Here is a 17,437-nt window from a genome sequence, read left to right as displayed (position 1 = left end):
GGCCTCCAGTAACACTGTGAGGAACCTTGGAGTCATTTTTGACCAGGATATGTCCTTCAACGCACATATTAAACAAATATGTAAGACTGCGTTCTTCCATTTGTGCAACATCTCTAAAATTAGAAATATCCTGTCTCAGAGTGACGCTGAAAAACTAGTTCATGCATTTATTACTTCCAGGCTGGACTACTGCAATTCATTATTAACAGGATGTCCAAAAAACTCACTGAAAAGCCTTCAGTTAATCCAAAATGCTGCAGCAAGAGTACTGACAGGGACTAGAAAGAGAGAGCATATTTCTACTGTTTTGGCTTCCCTTCATTGGCTTCCTGTTAAATCCAGAATTGAATTCAAAATCCTGCTCCTCACATACAAGGTCTTAAATAATCAGGCCCCATCTTATCTTAATGACCTTGTAGTACCATATCACCCTATTAGAGCACTTCGCTCCCGCTCTGCAGGCCTACTTGTTGTTCCTAGAGTATTTAAAAGTAGAATGGGAGGGAGAGCCTTCAGTTTTCAGGCCCCTCTTCTGTGGAACCAGCTTCCAGTTTGGATTCGGGAGACAGACACTATCTCTACTTTTAAGATTAGGCTTAAAACTTTCCTTTTTGCTAAAGCATATAGTTAGGGCTGGACCAGGTGACCCTGAATCCTCCCTTAGTTATGTTGCAATAGATGTAGGCTGCCGGGGGATTCCCATGATGCATTGAGTTTTTCCTTTCCAGTCACCTTTCTCACTCACTATGTGTTAACAGACCTCTCTGTATTGAATCGTATCTGTTATTAATCTCTGTCTCTCTTCCACAGCATGTCTTTTATCCTGTCTTCCTTCTCTCACCCCAACCGGTCGCAGCAGATGGCCGCCCCTCCCTGAGCCTGGTTCTGCCGGAGGTTTCTTCCTGTTAAAAGGGAGTTTTTCCTTCCCACTGTCGCCAAAGTGCTTGCTCATAGGGGGTCATATGATTGTTGGGCTTTTCTTTGTATCTATGAAGTGCCTTGAGGCGACATTTGTTGTGATTTGGCGCTATATAAATAAAATTGAATTGAATTGAATTGAATCCCCAGAAACTGCCTCCTCCATGGAAGACGTGCCAGTGGGATTAAGGAGGTCCTCGAAGTATTCCTTCCACCTCCCGACAATGTCCTCAGTCGAAGTCAGCAGCACTCCACCCACACTGTGGGGCTAGGGGGTTAGCACCACGACGGCGCCAACCACCTTGCAGCTCAGTGCAGCAGCTTCAGCAGTGGGAGTGCTGAACATAGTCCATTGTTCCCAGTCTCCCTTGGAATGAAGGTCTGTTGGAGGTGTGTGTTGAAGATCTTACAGACTGGGGCCTCTGCCAGGTGTTCCCAGCACATCCTCACTATTTGTGTCTGTCCAGCGTCCTCCCCCGCCACCTGATCCAAATCACCACCAGGTGGTGATCAGTTGACAGCTCAGCCCCTCTCATTACCCGAGTGTGCAGAACATATGGCCGCAGGTGTGGTGATAGGATTACAAAATCAGTCATCGAGTATAAAGTCATCAGTTTAAAGTCGTGAAATCAGATCTACAGACTGCTGACGTTGTTTTCAATTCAATTCAATTCAATTTTATTTATATAGCGCCAAATCACAACAAAAGTCGCCTCAAGGCGCTTCATAGATACAGAGAAAAACCCAACAATCATATGACCCCCTATGAGCAGCACTTTGGCGACAGTGGGAAGGAAAAACTCCCTTTTAACAGGAAGAAACCTCCAGCAGAACCAGGCTCAAAATATCCATCCATCCATCAATCCATCCATCTTCATCCGCTTTATCTGGGGCCGGGTCGCGGGGGCAGCAGCCTAAGCAAAGAGGCCCAGACCTCCCTCTCCCCAGCCACCTCCTCCAGCTCATCCGGGGGAACACCAAGGCGTTCCCAGGCCAGCCGAGAGATATAATCTCTCCAGCGTGTCCTGGTTCTGCCTCGGGGCCTCCTCCCGGTGGGACATGCCTGGAACACCTCACCCAGGAGGCGCCCAGGGGGCATCCTTGTCAGATGCCCAAACCACCTCAGCTGGCTCCTTTCGATGTGGAGCAGCAGCGGCTCTACTCTGAGCCCCTCCCGGATGGCCGAACTTCTCACCCTATCTCTAAGGGAGATGCCAGCCACCCTTCGGAGGAAGCTCATTTCCGCCGCTTGTATCCGCGATCTCGTCCTTTCGGTCACTACCCACAGCTCGTGGCCATAGGTGAGGGTAGGGACGTAGATCGACCGGTAAATTGAGAGCTTCGCTTTTACACTCAGCTCCCTCTTCACCACGACGGACCGGTGCAGCGTCTGCATTACTGCAGCTGCAGCCCCAATCCGTCTGTCGATCTCCGGCTCCCTTCTCCCATCACTCGCGAACAAGACCCCGAGATACTTGAACTCCTCCACTTGGGGCAGGACCTCATCCCCGACCCAGAGTGGGCACTCCACCCTTTTCCGGCTGAGAACCATGGCCTCAGATTTGGAGGTGCTGATCCTCATTCCCGCTGCTTCACACTCGGCTGCGAACCGCTCCAGTGCGAGCTGGAGGCCCTCACCCGATGAAGCCAACAGAACCACATCATCCGCAAAGATCAGAGATGAGATCCTGAGGCCACCAAAGCGAAAGCCCTCCGCCACTTTGCTGCGCCTAGAAATCCTGTCCATAAAAATTATGAACAGAACCGGTGACAAAGGGCAGCCCTGGCGGAGCCCATCACCCACCGGGAACGAGTCCGACTTATTGCCGGCAATGCGAACCAAGCTCTTGCAACGGTTGTATAGGGATCGAATGGCCCGTAGCAATGGGCCAGACACCCCATACTCCCGCAACACCTCCCACAGGACACCCCGAGGGACACGGTCGAATGCCTTCTCCAAGTCCACAAAACACATGTAGACTGGTTGGGCAAACTCCCATGCACCCTCAAGTATCCTCGAGAGGATGAAGAGCTGGTCCAGTGTTCCGCGACCAGGACGAAAACCGCATTGTTCCTCCTGCATCAGAGGTTCGACTAGCGGACGAACTCTCCTTTCCAGCACCCTGGCATAGACTTTCCCGGGGAGGCTGAGGAGTGTGATCCCCCTGTAGTTGGAACACACCCTCCGGTCCCCCTTCTTAAAGATGGGGACCACCACCCCGGTCTGCCAATCCACGGGTACTGCCCCTGATCTCCACGCAACATTGCAGAGGCGTGTCAACCAGGACAGCCCTACAACGTCCAGAGCCTTCAGGAACTCGGGGCGGACCTCATCAACACCAGGGGCTCTGCCACCAAGGAGTTGTTTAACTGCCTCAGTGACCTCGCCCCCGGAAATTGGCGGGTCATTCCCCTCATCCCCAGACTCTGCTTCCTCCTCGGAAGACGCGTCAGTGGGATTAAGGAGGTCCTCGAAGTATTCCTTCCACCGCCTGACAATTTTCTCAGTCGACGTCAGCAGCGCTCCGCCAGCACTATACACAGTGCAGGTAGAGCACCGCTTTCCCCTCCTGAGACGCCTGACGGTTTGCCAGAACCTCTTCAAGGCAGTCCGAAAGTCTTTTTCCATGGCCTCTCCGAACTCCTCCCACACCCGAGTTTTTGCTTCAGCCACTGCCCGAGCCGCATTCCGCTTGGCCTGTCGATACCTGTCGGCTGCCTCCGGAGTCCCACAGGCTAACCAAGCCCGATAGGACTCCTTCTTCAGCCTGGTGGCTCCCTTCACCTCTGGTGTCCACCATTTGGTTCGGGGATTACCACCACGGCAGGCACCAACCACCTTGCGGCCGCAGCTCAATGCAGCAGCTTCGGCAATGGAGGCGCTGAACATGGTCCATTCGGACTCAATGTCCGAATGGATGGATGGATGGATGGATGGATGGATTTTCTTTTAACTCACTGTTACTACTGGTTATTTTGTTAGGCAACAAATTAATGTGGCTTAAAAGAGCTGCACACGGGACTCAAACCCTGTTCTTCTGGGTCCAACTCTAAGCTGACAGTTTCCTCCTCCACTAAACCTTTAATCAATAACAAAAGACAATATCCCTTAAATACAAAAACAATTAAAGTTTAACTCATGGAAACCTTATTTTTAATTGTTGCTTTACATTAAGTTCATCTCACCTGGTACACCCTGGACAGGTTTGCCAGTCAGTCGCAGGACTAACAAATAGACAGACAACCATTCGCACCATTGGGCAATTTAGAATCACCAGTTAACCTATCCCCACTAACTGCATGTCTTTGAACTGTGGTAGGGGCCAGATTAACCGGGGAGACCCCATGCAAACACGGGGAGAACATGCAAACTCCACACAGAAAGACCTGATGGTGAAATCAAACTCCAAACCTTCTTGCTGTGAGGCAATGGAGCCTTGAAGTTAAAGTAAAAGCTGTTTATTTGGTTTTTGCTGTTGAGACTTTTTAGATTGTTAGAGTCTGGATTGAAGTCACTCTTCTTCTACTGGCATGCATACACCTGTGTTCACCTTTTTCATTGCAAGTCTGGAACTAGCAAAGATTTCACATTCGGTTTCCTGGCCACTTTTGACATGAGCTGTTAAAATATTTAGTGTTTGTCGCTTTGCCTGCAATATGAAGAGTACTTGATAAGTCAGCAGGGATAAAACTACCACAAATATGCTTTTAATGTGCTGCATTCATTTGTGTGTCAGAAGGAAATGTGCTTCAGTTCTGATCAGCTTGCAGCAAATGGTTTGATTGAAGGAGGCTGCTCCATAAATACCACACGAACACAGAAATATCAATTAACTTCAATGCAAATGAACAATATGGTTTCTGTGCTGTTGTAACCATATAAACACTCCCTGTTGATGAGGACTTGTTCATAAATGATACTAAATCAATTCTCTCAGGTGATGAAAGGATTGCTGCTGCTTTGGTCTGCAGCACAGAAAAGTAGTTTGAGCTTCATGAGGCGAATGCAGGGATGCTTCACGCTGACGTTTGTCATGTTGAAGGACGTCCCTTCACTGCTGCATAGGCAGAAGCTTTTGGACAGTACGTGTAAAGCCAAACACCTGCCAGCTGACAGTTAATTAGTTAAGCTAGCTGTGTCAAAACTGACTTCGCTCCAGGAAACCGTGTCTCATTTTGCATAATCTCGTTTACTTGCATATCTACCTGCTGACTTCAAAGACCAAAAAGCCCAGCTGGACCTTGTGCAGCAAAAACCGCATTAGCATAGAGCGATGCTGAGGTTAGCTCCTCGTACATCAAATCAGATAAAGCAGAACTATTGATCAGATTATTGCTGTGGAGAAAAAAATGCATGTGTTGTTTCTTTGGGCCAACAAAATTTGACTGATAACTAATTTGGTTATGAAACCATAACACAACGTTCCACTTTTTAAACAACACTTTGAATCCATTGACCTACATGTAAATTTGATCTCATTCATTTTATGGTAAAACTAAAACGTGTCTAGACTGTTGAAGCCGCTCTGGCCCCTGATGTCATCATTTACCAGTGCTCACCAGCAGAGATGGGCAGTAACGTAATCCAATTACGTAATCCGATTACTTTTTTCAAGTAACGAGTAAAGTAAGGGATTACTATTGCAAAAACAGTAATTAGATTACAGTTACTTTCCCGTAGGAACGCTGCGTTACTGCGTTACTAAAACCGTGATTTTTTTGCGAGAATGTCTCATGACAGTGACGTAAGCGAGTGCGACGTTCGTGACAACAGCTGTGTGCAGATCAACAATGGATCATATATCGAGTGCAGAGAGAGTATGAGCGTGCAGCGTTTAAAGCGTGGAAGTACTGACCTTACTTTGAGTTTGATTCCATAAAAAGTGACAAAAACATTAGTGTCCGTTGTGCGTGGGAAGAAAACTTATTTTTACAGTGAAAAAACCCCTAAACTTCCAAACAAGCACCGAGTAGCTACGACGTAATGGGAAACTCACAGAGAAACTCGCGGATTCTTCCACTGACCGCAGCACACCTGCACCAGGGTAAACCTCCGCCTACCCCACTCCTGCTTTACAGGTGAAAATAGAGCAACAGGACCGCTAGTCTTTGACTTTATTTATTTTCTGCTGTGTTTTACTTGCATCTATTTGAAAGACTGAGTGTAAACACACAAAATATTTTATTTTATGTGCAGAAAATAGGTTTAAATGTTAAACTAATTTCTTCCAGTCAGAGAATGTTGCAGATAATTAAATTTTGCTTGATGCATAAAGTTAAAAGATTAAAACTAATAAAACAAGTTTTAAAAAGAGACTTTTCCATTTGATTACATTTTGTATGATGATTATGCAGAAAAAGTAGAATTGGGCTGAAAGATCTATCACTTTATCACCTATTCAGGTTGTAAATCGTGTTTTTAAAAAGTAACTAAGTAATTAATTACTTTTGAAAATAAGTAATCAGTAAAGTAACAGGATTACTTTTTGGGGGAAGTAATCAGTAATTAGTTACTGATTACTTTTTTCAAGTAACTTGACCAACACTGGTCACCAGTGGGATGAGAAACAGTCTCCATAGTTGCTCTTGCTGTCGATCCATCCTCTTGCAGACGGTAACTTTAAGTGGGAACGTTAATAACAAACTGAATGAAAGTCACATCATTATAATACAAGAATAGCACGGCTGAAGACGACGCACGGCAGACCACATTTCACTCTTTATTATTGTTGCTGTTTCAAACCCTCTCGGCTGCAGCTCTTCAGCTGCCAGCCACACATACACAACAACGACAAACTCAGGACTCAGTCCAGACTTAAATGCAGCGAGGCGTGATGAGCTGACACGCTGCAGCGGCGTCAGCTCATCAGACCACGCCCCACCACAAGGGTGTAACGAAATGTGCACAGATACGTGTTGAACATTGTTATCCTGTTGTTTTAGCATAGTTTGGAACATTTGATGCACACGATTAGGTTTGTTATAAAACCCTCAGATTTTTCTAGATAACAGCTATTTCATCTCACATATTAATAAAACATGAACGATGAAAAACTGTAAATCAGTTCAGTTCAGTAATTATAATGAACAGTTGAAATCAAGAGAGAACTGAGTGAAAATGTGAAGTTTTTCATGGACCAGTCCAGCTGTACATTAACCCCGACCTATGGTCATGGTCTCGGGGCAGTGACCCACAAAAAGTGTAAGATCACAGATACAAGCAGCTGAAATGAGTTTGCTCCAAAGCGTGGTGGCCTCAGTCTCAGAGAAGCTCCCGAGGGATCAGGAGGTACCGCTGCCTCCTGTGAAGAGCAGTCGAGGTGGTTCGGGCGTCTGATCTGTGCCCACAGAAAAACGAGTGCATTGACCCCACTGAGGAAAAAGTACAACATAAAACATATTCACAAGTCACAATATTCACTGAGGACTGCAAACAATCAGCGCTTGTTACATACTGACCGTCACATAGTCACATGTTGTCCTCTTCTTGTACTGCTACAGTTTATTCTCCTTCTCCGTTAACTTGACTTTGCAGGAACTTAAACTGTTGCCGTCTCCATTCCTGCTCTCATATCATTACATATATTAAGGCAAATGGCCAGTTCATAGCTGCATATCAAAGGGGCTTATCACAGAACCTCAGCCAAACTTTACAGAGCTCCATCTGTGTCTATAGAGGTTTCTATTGGTAATTATCCACACTAATTATGCTAAATTGGGCAGAAAATATACAGCACCAGACACATTTTGAACAGTGAATCTCTGTCGGTGTGATACAAAGTAACAACGCCATGCTGGTGAGAGTCTCACAGCTGGTACTCATTTGAAATCATGCCAGATGACATCACATGTGTCCCATTCACCAACTGCTATCTGAGATGTATTTGAAATTCATGCTACTAACACACACACACTTGTCGCTAACAAACCTGAGGAATACAATGAAGTCGTTAAAATCCCCTGCACTGCTTCATTATTAGACTCAGATTCGGGGCCACCTACACACACTCCTGGGAGCACAGGTGCTGTTTTTAACATAAATAAGGCGACAGACTCCACCGAACTTCAGAGTTAATGAGCTGCGGCACAATGAATGCGCGTTCATGCACACTTTTGACTTCCTGTGTGAGAGCTACTTGACTGAGACTGCAAGCAAAGTTATTAGTGTTCAATGTAAAGATGAGCCTCCCCACAACACAGCTATACTACTGTGTGTGTGTGTGACTCACACAGGTGAGCTGGTTCCCAGAAATGCAGGGATGCTCCTCGTCGGCAATTATTTCAGGTACTCATTGTACGTCTAATAAGAGCCGACAGGCGATGACCCAGCAGAGCTGAGGGTGAGGCAGACTTTTAAAACTAATTATAGTTTATTAAAAAACGTGTAACCGAAGGAAGAGCTGATTCATTTAAAACCCCAAATATTAGACAAACACAGGAGAATAAAGCTATGTGAACAGCGTGTCAACACGAGCGATAAAGGAAGCTGTCACACAGCTACACTGTGACACAGATGGCAGTGAGTGTAGGCTAGTGCCAGCAAGCTCCTCGCTGCTTTCAGAAGGAAATGTTTCCAGGGCAGAACTGAACCTCCAACAACTCTCAAACTTGGCTGCCTGTGGGCAGACGCAACAAGCTGTCAATGCAAATGTAGTTTACTGCTTCTTCCACTTTTTCAGTCTCACTTATGCACTCTAGAAAAGTTTGCCCCAGGGCTTAATCCCAGGAAGACCTTCTAATGTGGCGAACACAATAAAAGGGTCCGATGTAGCTCGAAGTATGATGTTTCCTCAAACTAATTAACTCTGTTGCTTAAATTTGAAAGTATTGGAGTCTAAACAGACAGACACTATCTCTACTTTCAAGATTAGGCTTCAAACTTTCCTTTTTGCTAAAGCATATAGTTAGGGCTGGACCAGGTGACCCTGAATCCTCCCTTAGTTATGCTGCAATAGACGTAGGCTGCCGGGGGATTCCCATGATGCATTGGTGCTTCTTCACTCACTATGTATTAACAGACCTCTCTGCATTGAATCATATCTGTTATTAACCTCTGTCTCTCTTCCACAGCATGTCTTTATCCTGTCTTCCTTCTCTCACCCCAACCAATCACAGCAGATGGCCCCGCCCCTCCCTGAGCCTGGTTCTGCTGGAGGTTTCTTCCTGTTAAAAGGGAGTTTTTCCTTCCCACTGTCGCCAAAGTGCTGCTCATGGGGGGTCATATGATTGTTGGGTTTTTCTCTGTATCTATGTAGCGCCTTGAGGCGACTTTTGTTGTGATTTGGCGCTATATAAATAAAATTGAATTGAATTGAATTGAATTGAATTAAACATAATATAATAATAACAATATAATAAGACTTTCAGCCCAGTGTCCCTGGTCAAAGCCACGTGCCTGTTTGCATATGTGTGGATGGGACACTGTATGTGGAGAAAGGCAGACGCTTCTAGTGATGGAGCTCTGTAAAGGGCCAAACACCCAAATGACTGTCATTAAGAGTATAACAAGAATCTTTGGACTACATTGTGCAGCTTCACTCTGAGCTAAACTGTCTTCTTTTTAATTAATTTGTTCATTGTGGCTCTAAATGCAAGTTTGGGACGACAAATCCAAACCACGGAGATAAGAAAACACAAAAGATGAATTAACAGCAACAGTAGACAAAAGGGTACAATAAACATAATTAGGAGAGTAACGAGGGAGTTCATAAAAGATTCTTTCAACACCAGTAAAAATGAACCGTTCAGCTCAATGCCCCTTTAAAACGATTACCACCCAAGAAAACTGCCATATTTGCAAATGATCAAATAAAAGGACCCCAAGTGCCGATGAACAGCCTCCAATATGGGAGATCCAGGGACATCAGAAATGTTAGTCCAGTTAACGCTGAAGCAGAGCTGCTGTCAGCTGCTCCATCACCACAAAGGGTCACACAGGGAGAGCCCGGCACGCTTGATAGGACAGTTTTACACCGGCTGTCCCAAAGGGGATATGTGTGTAAGCAAATGGTAAATGGTCTGTATTTGTATAGCGCTTTACACATCCAGTCATCCACCCATTCACACACACATTCACACACTGGTGATGGCAGCTACATTGTAGCCACAGCCACTCTGGGGCGCACTGACAGAGGCGAGGCTGCCGGACACTGGCGCCACCGGGCCCTCTGACCACCACCAGTAGGCAACGGGTGAAGTGTCTTGCCCAAGGACACAACGACCGAGACTGTCGGAGCCGGGGCTCGAACCGGCAACCTTCTGATTACAAGATGAACTCCCAACTCTTGAGCCACGATCGCCCAAATGTGTTAACCACTGTTTTAAAATCTGAACAGTTACTCAAAATGTAACTACATTCGTCCTTATTTATGTAGGTAAGAAGTCTCTTTGAAATAAAAATGAGGCCTGACCAGCAGAGACTGTCTCAATATTCTAAACTCAGGCAAAAGTAAAATGATTTCTAGAGAAGCCAATCCTTGACTGATTGTGTTCACTGTGTGTTTATCTCCAGGCGTGCCTTTGTTGCAGTGTAGCAGTGTGTTTGGGGTCACTATCATATCAAAAGATAAACCAGGTCCAATCAGACGTGTTCAAGAAGCTATCGCACGGTGGATCAAAGTCCGGCAGCACTTTTCTGCATTCATAATTCCATAACTTTGATAAGCCACTGATGAAACGCAGCAATAGATCGTGACAGAAGCTTCGCTGTAGACGCCCACTGTTGGGAGCTTCTCCTGACCTCCTCGGTTTAATCCCATCAAACCAGCTGCAAATGATTTTTAGTCCATTTCTTGTGTAATTAGGAGGACTGGTACTTAAAGCATGCTTTTCCGCTCTGAGTGCTCAGAGCATTTTGCATGACAAACCTCATGAACCCAGACATGGAAGCACGTTTTCCCCATGCCTGAACTACACTGCCAAAAGTATTTGCTCATCTACCTTCAAGTGCATATGAACTTTCCTTCTTAATCTATAGAGTTTAATATGATGTCGACCCCCTGAAGTCGGACACAGATGTTGGATGAGAAAGCCTGGCTTCCACTCTCTACTCTTACTCATCCTTCCTAGGGCTGAGGTCAACCTCCAAACTCTTGATGGAACTTCGTTGTGCACTGGTCTGCAGTCATTTTGAATGCCAAACTGCTTCCACAAAGTTCAGAGCATGAAATTGTCCAAAATGCCTTAGTATGCTGAAGTGTTAACAGCTGAGCCTAACTCTCAAAACACACATAATCCTCCCTCAACCAAACGTTCCACTTGGCACAAAGCAGTCCGACAAGTACCGTTCTCCTAGGAACCGCCAAACCCAGGCTCGTCCATCCGATTGCCAGGCAGACGACTGTGATTCATCCCTCCTGAAAACAAATCTCTACTCCAGAGTCCAGTGGCATCGTGCTTTACAACACTGCATATTCTGTCCCTCGGGTTATTTCTAAGGTATGTTTTCTATAAGTTTGTTATATGGCAGGTCATTATCATTCGTTCTGTAATTAACTGTTGCAACGTGTCAGAAAATATGTTTATTCCTGATCTTGTTTGGGCAAAGCCTGCCATCTAGTGGGTTGACAGGGTAGCGCCATGTAAGAGCTCAAGCAGTGTTTTTCTCTGTAAATTCCTGCATCTGGCGCTCTTGAAAAGGCATAATCTGTAAGTGTGGCAAAATGGTTTATTGTTCTCACTTATTAGTAAGACCTAGTAGTTCAGCAAAGTAATGAGTTTCTTGTGTGTTTAGCGAGTTTGTTTCATTACTAGCATAAGCTAGCTGTTAGCCCTTTCTTTAGCCTGCTAGCATGAAACATACCAGCATGTGGTGTTAGCTGTATCTCTTGAAATGCTACGCGGGTGTAGTGTTGATACTGAGATTGTGTAGTGACTGTTTACATAAGTCAACAATATTTAATGTAATCTTTGTGTATTTGTATGGAGAGTGAATACACTGTATTCTGTTTCTGTTATTACAGTTTTACAAAAAGAAAAATAAGGATCAGTAAAGCTCTGAAGAATGCCACGCGGTCTCCTGAGTGTTTACTGAAACTATTTAATGTTTAGCTCTCTGCATAAGCTGGATAGAGACATTCAGCTGAGGGCAGAAGACTGCATGTGGTGCTTTGTCCCGATCAGAAGTTTAAGACCAGACTTGAAAAATGGCAAAAAATCCTATTTTGCATGGTTGGATTTTAACAAGGTTCCCAGGAGAGCTTCAACATGCAACAAGAAGAAACGTTAGCGAGACGAAACATTTCTTTGAACGTGCAGTTTATTGGAAACAATGCTTCTACTTTGTCGTAATAACATTAACAGCTGACTGTAGAATATTTACAAACATTTAATGGGAAATTTAATTTAATGGTAAAATTCCAACTTGGAATTTTCCATTAAAGAGGCTGAACCATTCCTGAGCTTCAGCCCACACAGCATCACTTTCCCAAAGGAGACTGGACATCTGAGGACTGTTGCAGAATTTATCATTTTTATCTATATTTTTGATAAAAGCCTTATAAAACCATTCACGCTAGTCCCACACTGGTAATGATGTAGATTCTACTCCAGTCACCATCACCGTGGCAGACATCCAAGAAAGGGTCTCCAGTATGAAGAGTTGTTTTTACACCTACTTACAGATGTTTCTGTACACTATGCCGGCCACTTGGTTGCTGCCATGATTAGTGCCTCTGTGCTGTCTTTCAGTCCAGCTTTGTCCAGCCACTGGTAGGATTTCTGGATATCAGCCACCTCCTCTATCTGCCGGTGGTACATACCGTGCAGGGGCCTGTCCTGCCATGATGGTTCCTCGTCTCCCTCCACTTTCTTGGGTTTCTGCTGCCTGAGGTATTCACTGAGCACGCTGTCAGTTGGGGCCATCTTCGTGATGTATTCTTGGATGTTCATAGTCTCATCTTGAACCCGGCCCCCTTCCTTCCGCTTAGCGTACAGCCTCAGGGTGCTGGACTTGGGGTGAAACCCTCCATGCATGGTAAGGAGCTTTATCTCCTCCTTTGGCCAGCCTATTACCCCAGCAGGGTACCTGATCACGGGCAGGGCGTACGTGTTGATGGCCCGGATCTTGTTCTTACCGTTCAACTGACTCCTCAGGACTTGCCTGACCCTCTGCAGGTACTTGGTGGTTGCAGCTTTCCTAGCGGCCTCTTCATGGTTCCCATTCGCCTGCAGGATCCCCAGGTACTTGTAACTGTCCTCTATGTCTGCAATGTTGCCTTCTGGTAGTTCAATCCCCTCAGTTCTGACTACCTTCCCTCTCTTTGTTACCATCCGACTACACTTCTCCAGCCCGAACGACATTCCAATGTCATTGCTGTATAGCCTGGTAGTGTGGATCAGTGAATCGATGTCTCGTTCACTCTTGGCATACAGCTTGATGTCATCCATGTACAGGAGGTGGCTGACAACTGCTCCGTTCCGTAGTTGGTATCCGTAGCCAGTCTTGTTAATGATCTCACTGAGGGGGTTCAGGCCTATGCAGAACAGCAGTGGGGACAGAGCATCTCCTTGGTAGACCCCGCACCTTGATGGTGACTTGTGCTATGGGCTTGGAGTTGGTCTCCAGTGTTGTACGCCACATCCCCATTGAAGTTCAGACAAGAAGATCAGTGCTTTCAAGCAGGTTGTCATCAAATGTAAGTTCAGGATGTTTAGGAAGAACATTTCTGACATTTCGATCAATAATAATAATAATGAGACTAAACTTCGTTTCACTGGGTTGTGCTTTGACATGAAAGATACCGGAGAACAATAAAGCAATTTCTTGAACCCATGATTCCCGTGGGAGATGAGAGTCGAGGGAAATAAATCCCTCACATGGAACATGAGTAAATCAGATACAGATGAGATCTCCACTGATATGTGTGATCAAATCTGAAGAGCGTCACACAGATTCCAAATGCCAGGATGTGCCTTTGAAGGAAATACAAAAACATGAGTCATTTTGTTTTCTGGACTGCTTCTGCATTTCACGAAGACAGTGAAGGAAAAAGACGTGGTGAAAGACGCCTGCTGACGGGCATTTAGCAGGAAGAGAGCTGATATTGATCCAAGACAGTGTAGCTTTTAACCTTGGCCAGTATGTGTGATGTAGAGAAGCTCGTTCACATTAGCATCCATGAGTGTGACAGCTTTAAACGGCTGTTTTTCCAACTCTCAGTCTTCATTTTCCTTCACATTTGAATCCCCCTGTAGATATGACAGAAATGTCTGCTCAAGTCTTTGAATTCTGCTCATTTTTAAATATTAATATATTTTAATACACTTTTAAATCAAGGCCTTGACACAGGACGCCCACCACAAACATGTGATTTATAGAATATGATGCTGAATATTAAGTATTCAACATGAGCTCAACCTTACAGATGTATAGCAGTGATATTCTTATTATTTAACGCTGATGGGGAGTATTTGTCTCCAGAAAAAGATCATTTTTACTTTCATCCACAGTTGTCCAATAATACAGTTTGTGTTTTATTGCTTCTTTTCTAAAGGAACGGTTTGAAATATGCCTCCAGCACTTGTTGTTTTTAGCTGCTGATAAATAATTTTTCTTCATATAGTCGATATTTATTTAACCACAGAAGCAATAACATTAATTCCTCAGCGAGGAACGAGTGCAGAAAGGTGAAGCCATCCATGCAGAGAGCAGACAGGCAGCACACGCCACTGATCCCAGCACTGATAGAAATTTGGGCAGCTCCAAAGAACTGGACGCTGGTGATGGTGAAGATAAGGTGGAGGTTTGGATGGAGTGACCTGTGAAGGAGGTGGGCTGCATGAAGGAGTCTGAGGGAAGCTGAAATATGAACAGTGTGATTTAAAGTATGCAGAGTGGAGGCTGATTGGCTTGAAGAAGGAAAGCAAAAAGATGATTGGACCACAGCGATGATGCCAACATCGAGTTTTACAGTGTCAGAGGTGGAAGTGATGGAAAGCCACAGACTTGCAGCCTGGGAAAGCAGATAGAGCTTCCTCAACTTTATTAAGCTTTGGAAAAGCGCAGCAGAAAAACACAGTGTGCTCGTTTTAAGTTAAAGCCACACATTTAAATGGAATATCTGAAGCTTAGTGTCTCAGTATCCAAGCACAGGCAAACATACCGTACAGACTGAAAAGCTGGGAAAGCTGTGGCGAGGTGTGCGTTGTGGCTTAGATGTAGGAGAGGGGTGGACGTGTGTCAGTGGAGGCTGACTCACACACCTGACCTCCATTATCTAATCATGTCTCCCCTTTGAGGACCAGAGAGGAGCAGCTGCCTAACCAGACACTGAAACACTGTGAACAGTTCAGTGTTGGCAGTGCTGTGTGCCGTGGGTCCCTCATGTCACACAAAACACCTTTTATAATAACAGCTCAAAGTCTTCAGTCCATCTGGGTTTGAGAACTTTAAATTAGCAGAGTTAGAAGTTAGCATGGCGTTAGCTGCTAGTGGCTAATGACACTTGTGCAGGTAATAAAAGGACGGGAAATGTTTGTCGTGCTGTTGCACACACATTCGTTACAATTTGACCAACATACAAATGGCCTGTATTTGTATAGCCCTTTACTCGTCCCTAAGGACCCCAAAGCGCTTCACACTACATCCATTCACACACACATTCACACACTGGTGATGGCAGCTACATTGTAGCCACAGCCACCCTGGGGCGCACTGACAGAGGCGAGGCTGCCGGACACTGGCGCCACCGGGCCCTCTGACCACCACCAGTAGGCAACGGGTGACGTGTCTTGCTCAAGGACACAACGACCGAGACTGTCCAAGCCGGGGCTCGAACCGGCAACCTTCCAATTACAAGACAAACTCCCAACTGTTGAGCCACGATCGCCCGTGTACATAATAAGCTAATGCTCCTGTATGCTGTAGACTACACTGTACACCTACTTGCTGGTTTTAGTTGCGTCTTGCGATTCATTTCAGTGTTTCTCTCACAGCTCTGCAGGAGGTAAAAAATGTGCGTGCTCTTCTGTGAGCTCGTTCCTGGTTTGTAACCACAGCGCTCTGCTGTCAAGGGCGATCATCGGTTAATGGTAGTCATGTGACTGATGTAAGTCAGATCCTTTATTTAGCTAAATTGTGATTAATAGTTAAATGTTTTTGTCGAGGGGCACAGGCAGGACGCCACACACACACGCACGTTAAAATACATATATCGATAAATAAATGCTTCAATAAAAGGGCACTGTGGGCACCCGAGAGGAAAGGGGCAGGTGCTCAAGCGCCTTCCACCCCCCCACTCCTCACGTGCCTCTCGACGAATGCATGGCAAATGAGATAATCCATCTGCAGCTCGGCTTCATGTTCTCACTCACATCTTTGTTGGCTCCAGAGTGATTGTTTTCTGACCCGTTCATATATTTGGTTGATGGTAATGGGCTGTAGCTGTAAGGCTTTAAAAACATGCTGCAGAGGAACGGTGGTGACAAACACCCAGAGAGTGATCACTGACTGTTTTTAGGGGCTTGTTCAGATTAAACCGAACAAGATACGAAACATTAAAACACATTAAAGATAAATTAATAAACACAGGGTCAATTGGAGCTGGAAGCAGAGTTCATATGTCATCACTTAACAACCGGACAGTATGTGGTCTACATTAATAAGTACATGAGACAAGGTCCTAAATATAACTTTAGGAACAAAATAAAGGTTTTGGTGAAGTTGCTGTTGTACAGCAGGAGCTGTGGATTTGAATGTGTTGTAACTGACTGGTTTATGCAAGCATGGATCCATGAGACAAGCCAGACGTCATCATAGTTTGTCTTTATCCAGGGATGAAACAGGAAGTGCAGCAGTCTGCCACCTGCTGGCCACCTATTACCGCTTTATTACTGACTGTAAATGAGAAAGCATCACTGTTGATACTGATCACAAACAGCAACGTCATCTTATAATCAGAGTAGTCACATGGTGCCTCTTCAGAGAATGTACCATACTCAGTTACACACAGCTGCTTACATACTGACATAATTATTACACATTACGACAAAATGATTCATGTCAGCAGCCACACAGTCATCCACAGAAAACCCAACATTTCATTTGTCTGCAGCTGACACTGAGATACTTTCCCCTCCTGCTCCTCACAGCCCAGTCAGGTGTGAACACCTCTGCTTACCTGATGCATCCCCACTCTGCTAATGTGCAGTGGGCAGAGACCTCCACACATTTTCTTTTAGTACATTTTGTCATACTTACCAGCTGCAGCGACAGATGAGGCTTATTCTGCATGACGTAAACTCGTGCCACATGTGAATAATACAGATTACAGTTAGTTTGTACAGTTTTATCACCTGCAGCTATGCTAAAATGTGACTTTTTAATCGTCAGTGTCTCCTGTGTTTGTGCATGTTGAATGACGTGCAGCAGTCATGGGTTTGAACAGGCTGTCAGCCACATCAGAACAGTCACAGATAATTATGTCTTTATTAATCAGTGTTAATATTTATTTGTACGTACAGCCCTGAACGCCTGAGAAGGCTCCGCCTCTCTGATCTGCTGTTTCTACCATCAACCTTC

This window comes from Neolamprologus multifasciatus, chromosome 16, assembly GCF_963576455.1.
Source record: "Neolamprologus multifasciatus chromosome 16, fNeoMul1.2, whole genome shotgun sequence".
NCBI lineage: Eukaryota > Metazoa > Chordata > Actinopteri > Cichliformes > Cichlidae > Neolamprologus > Neolamprologus multifasciatus.
Note: the sequence above shows the minus strand (reverse complement) of the source record.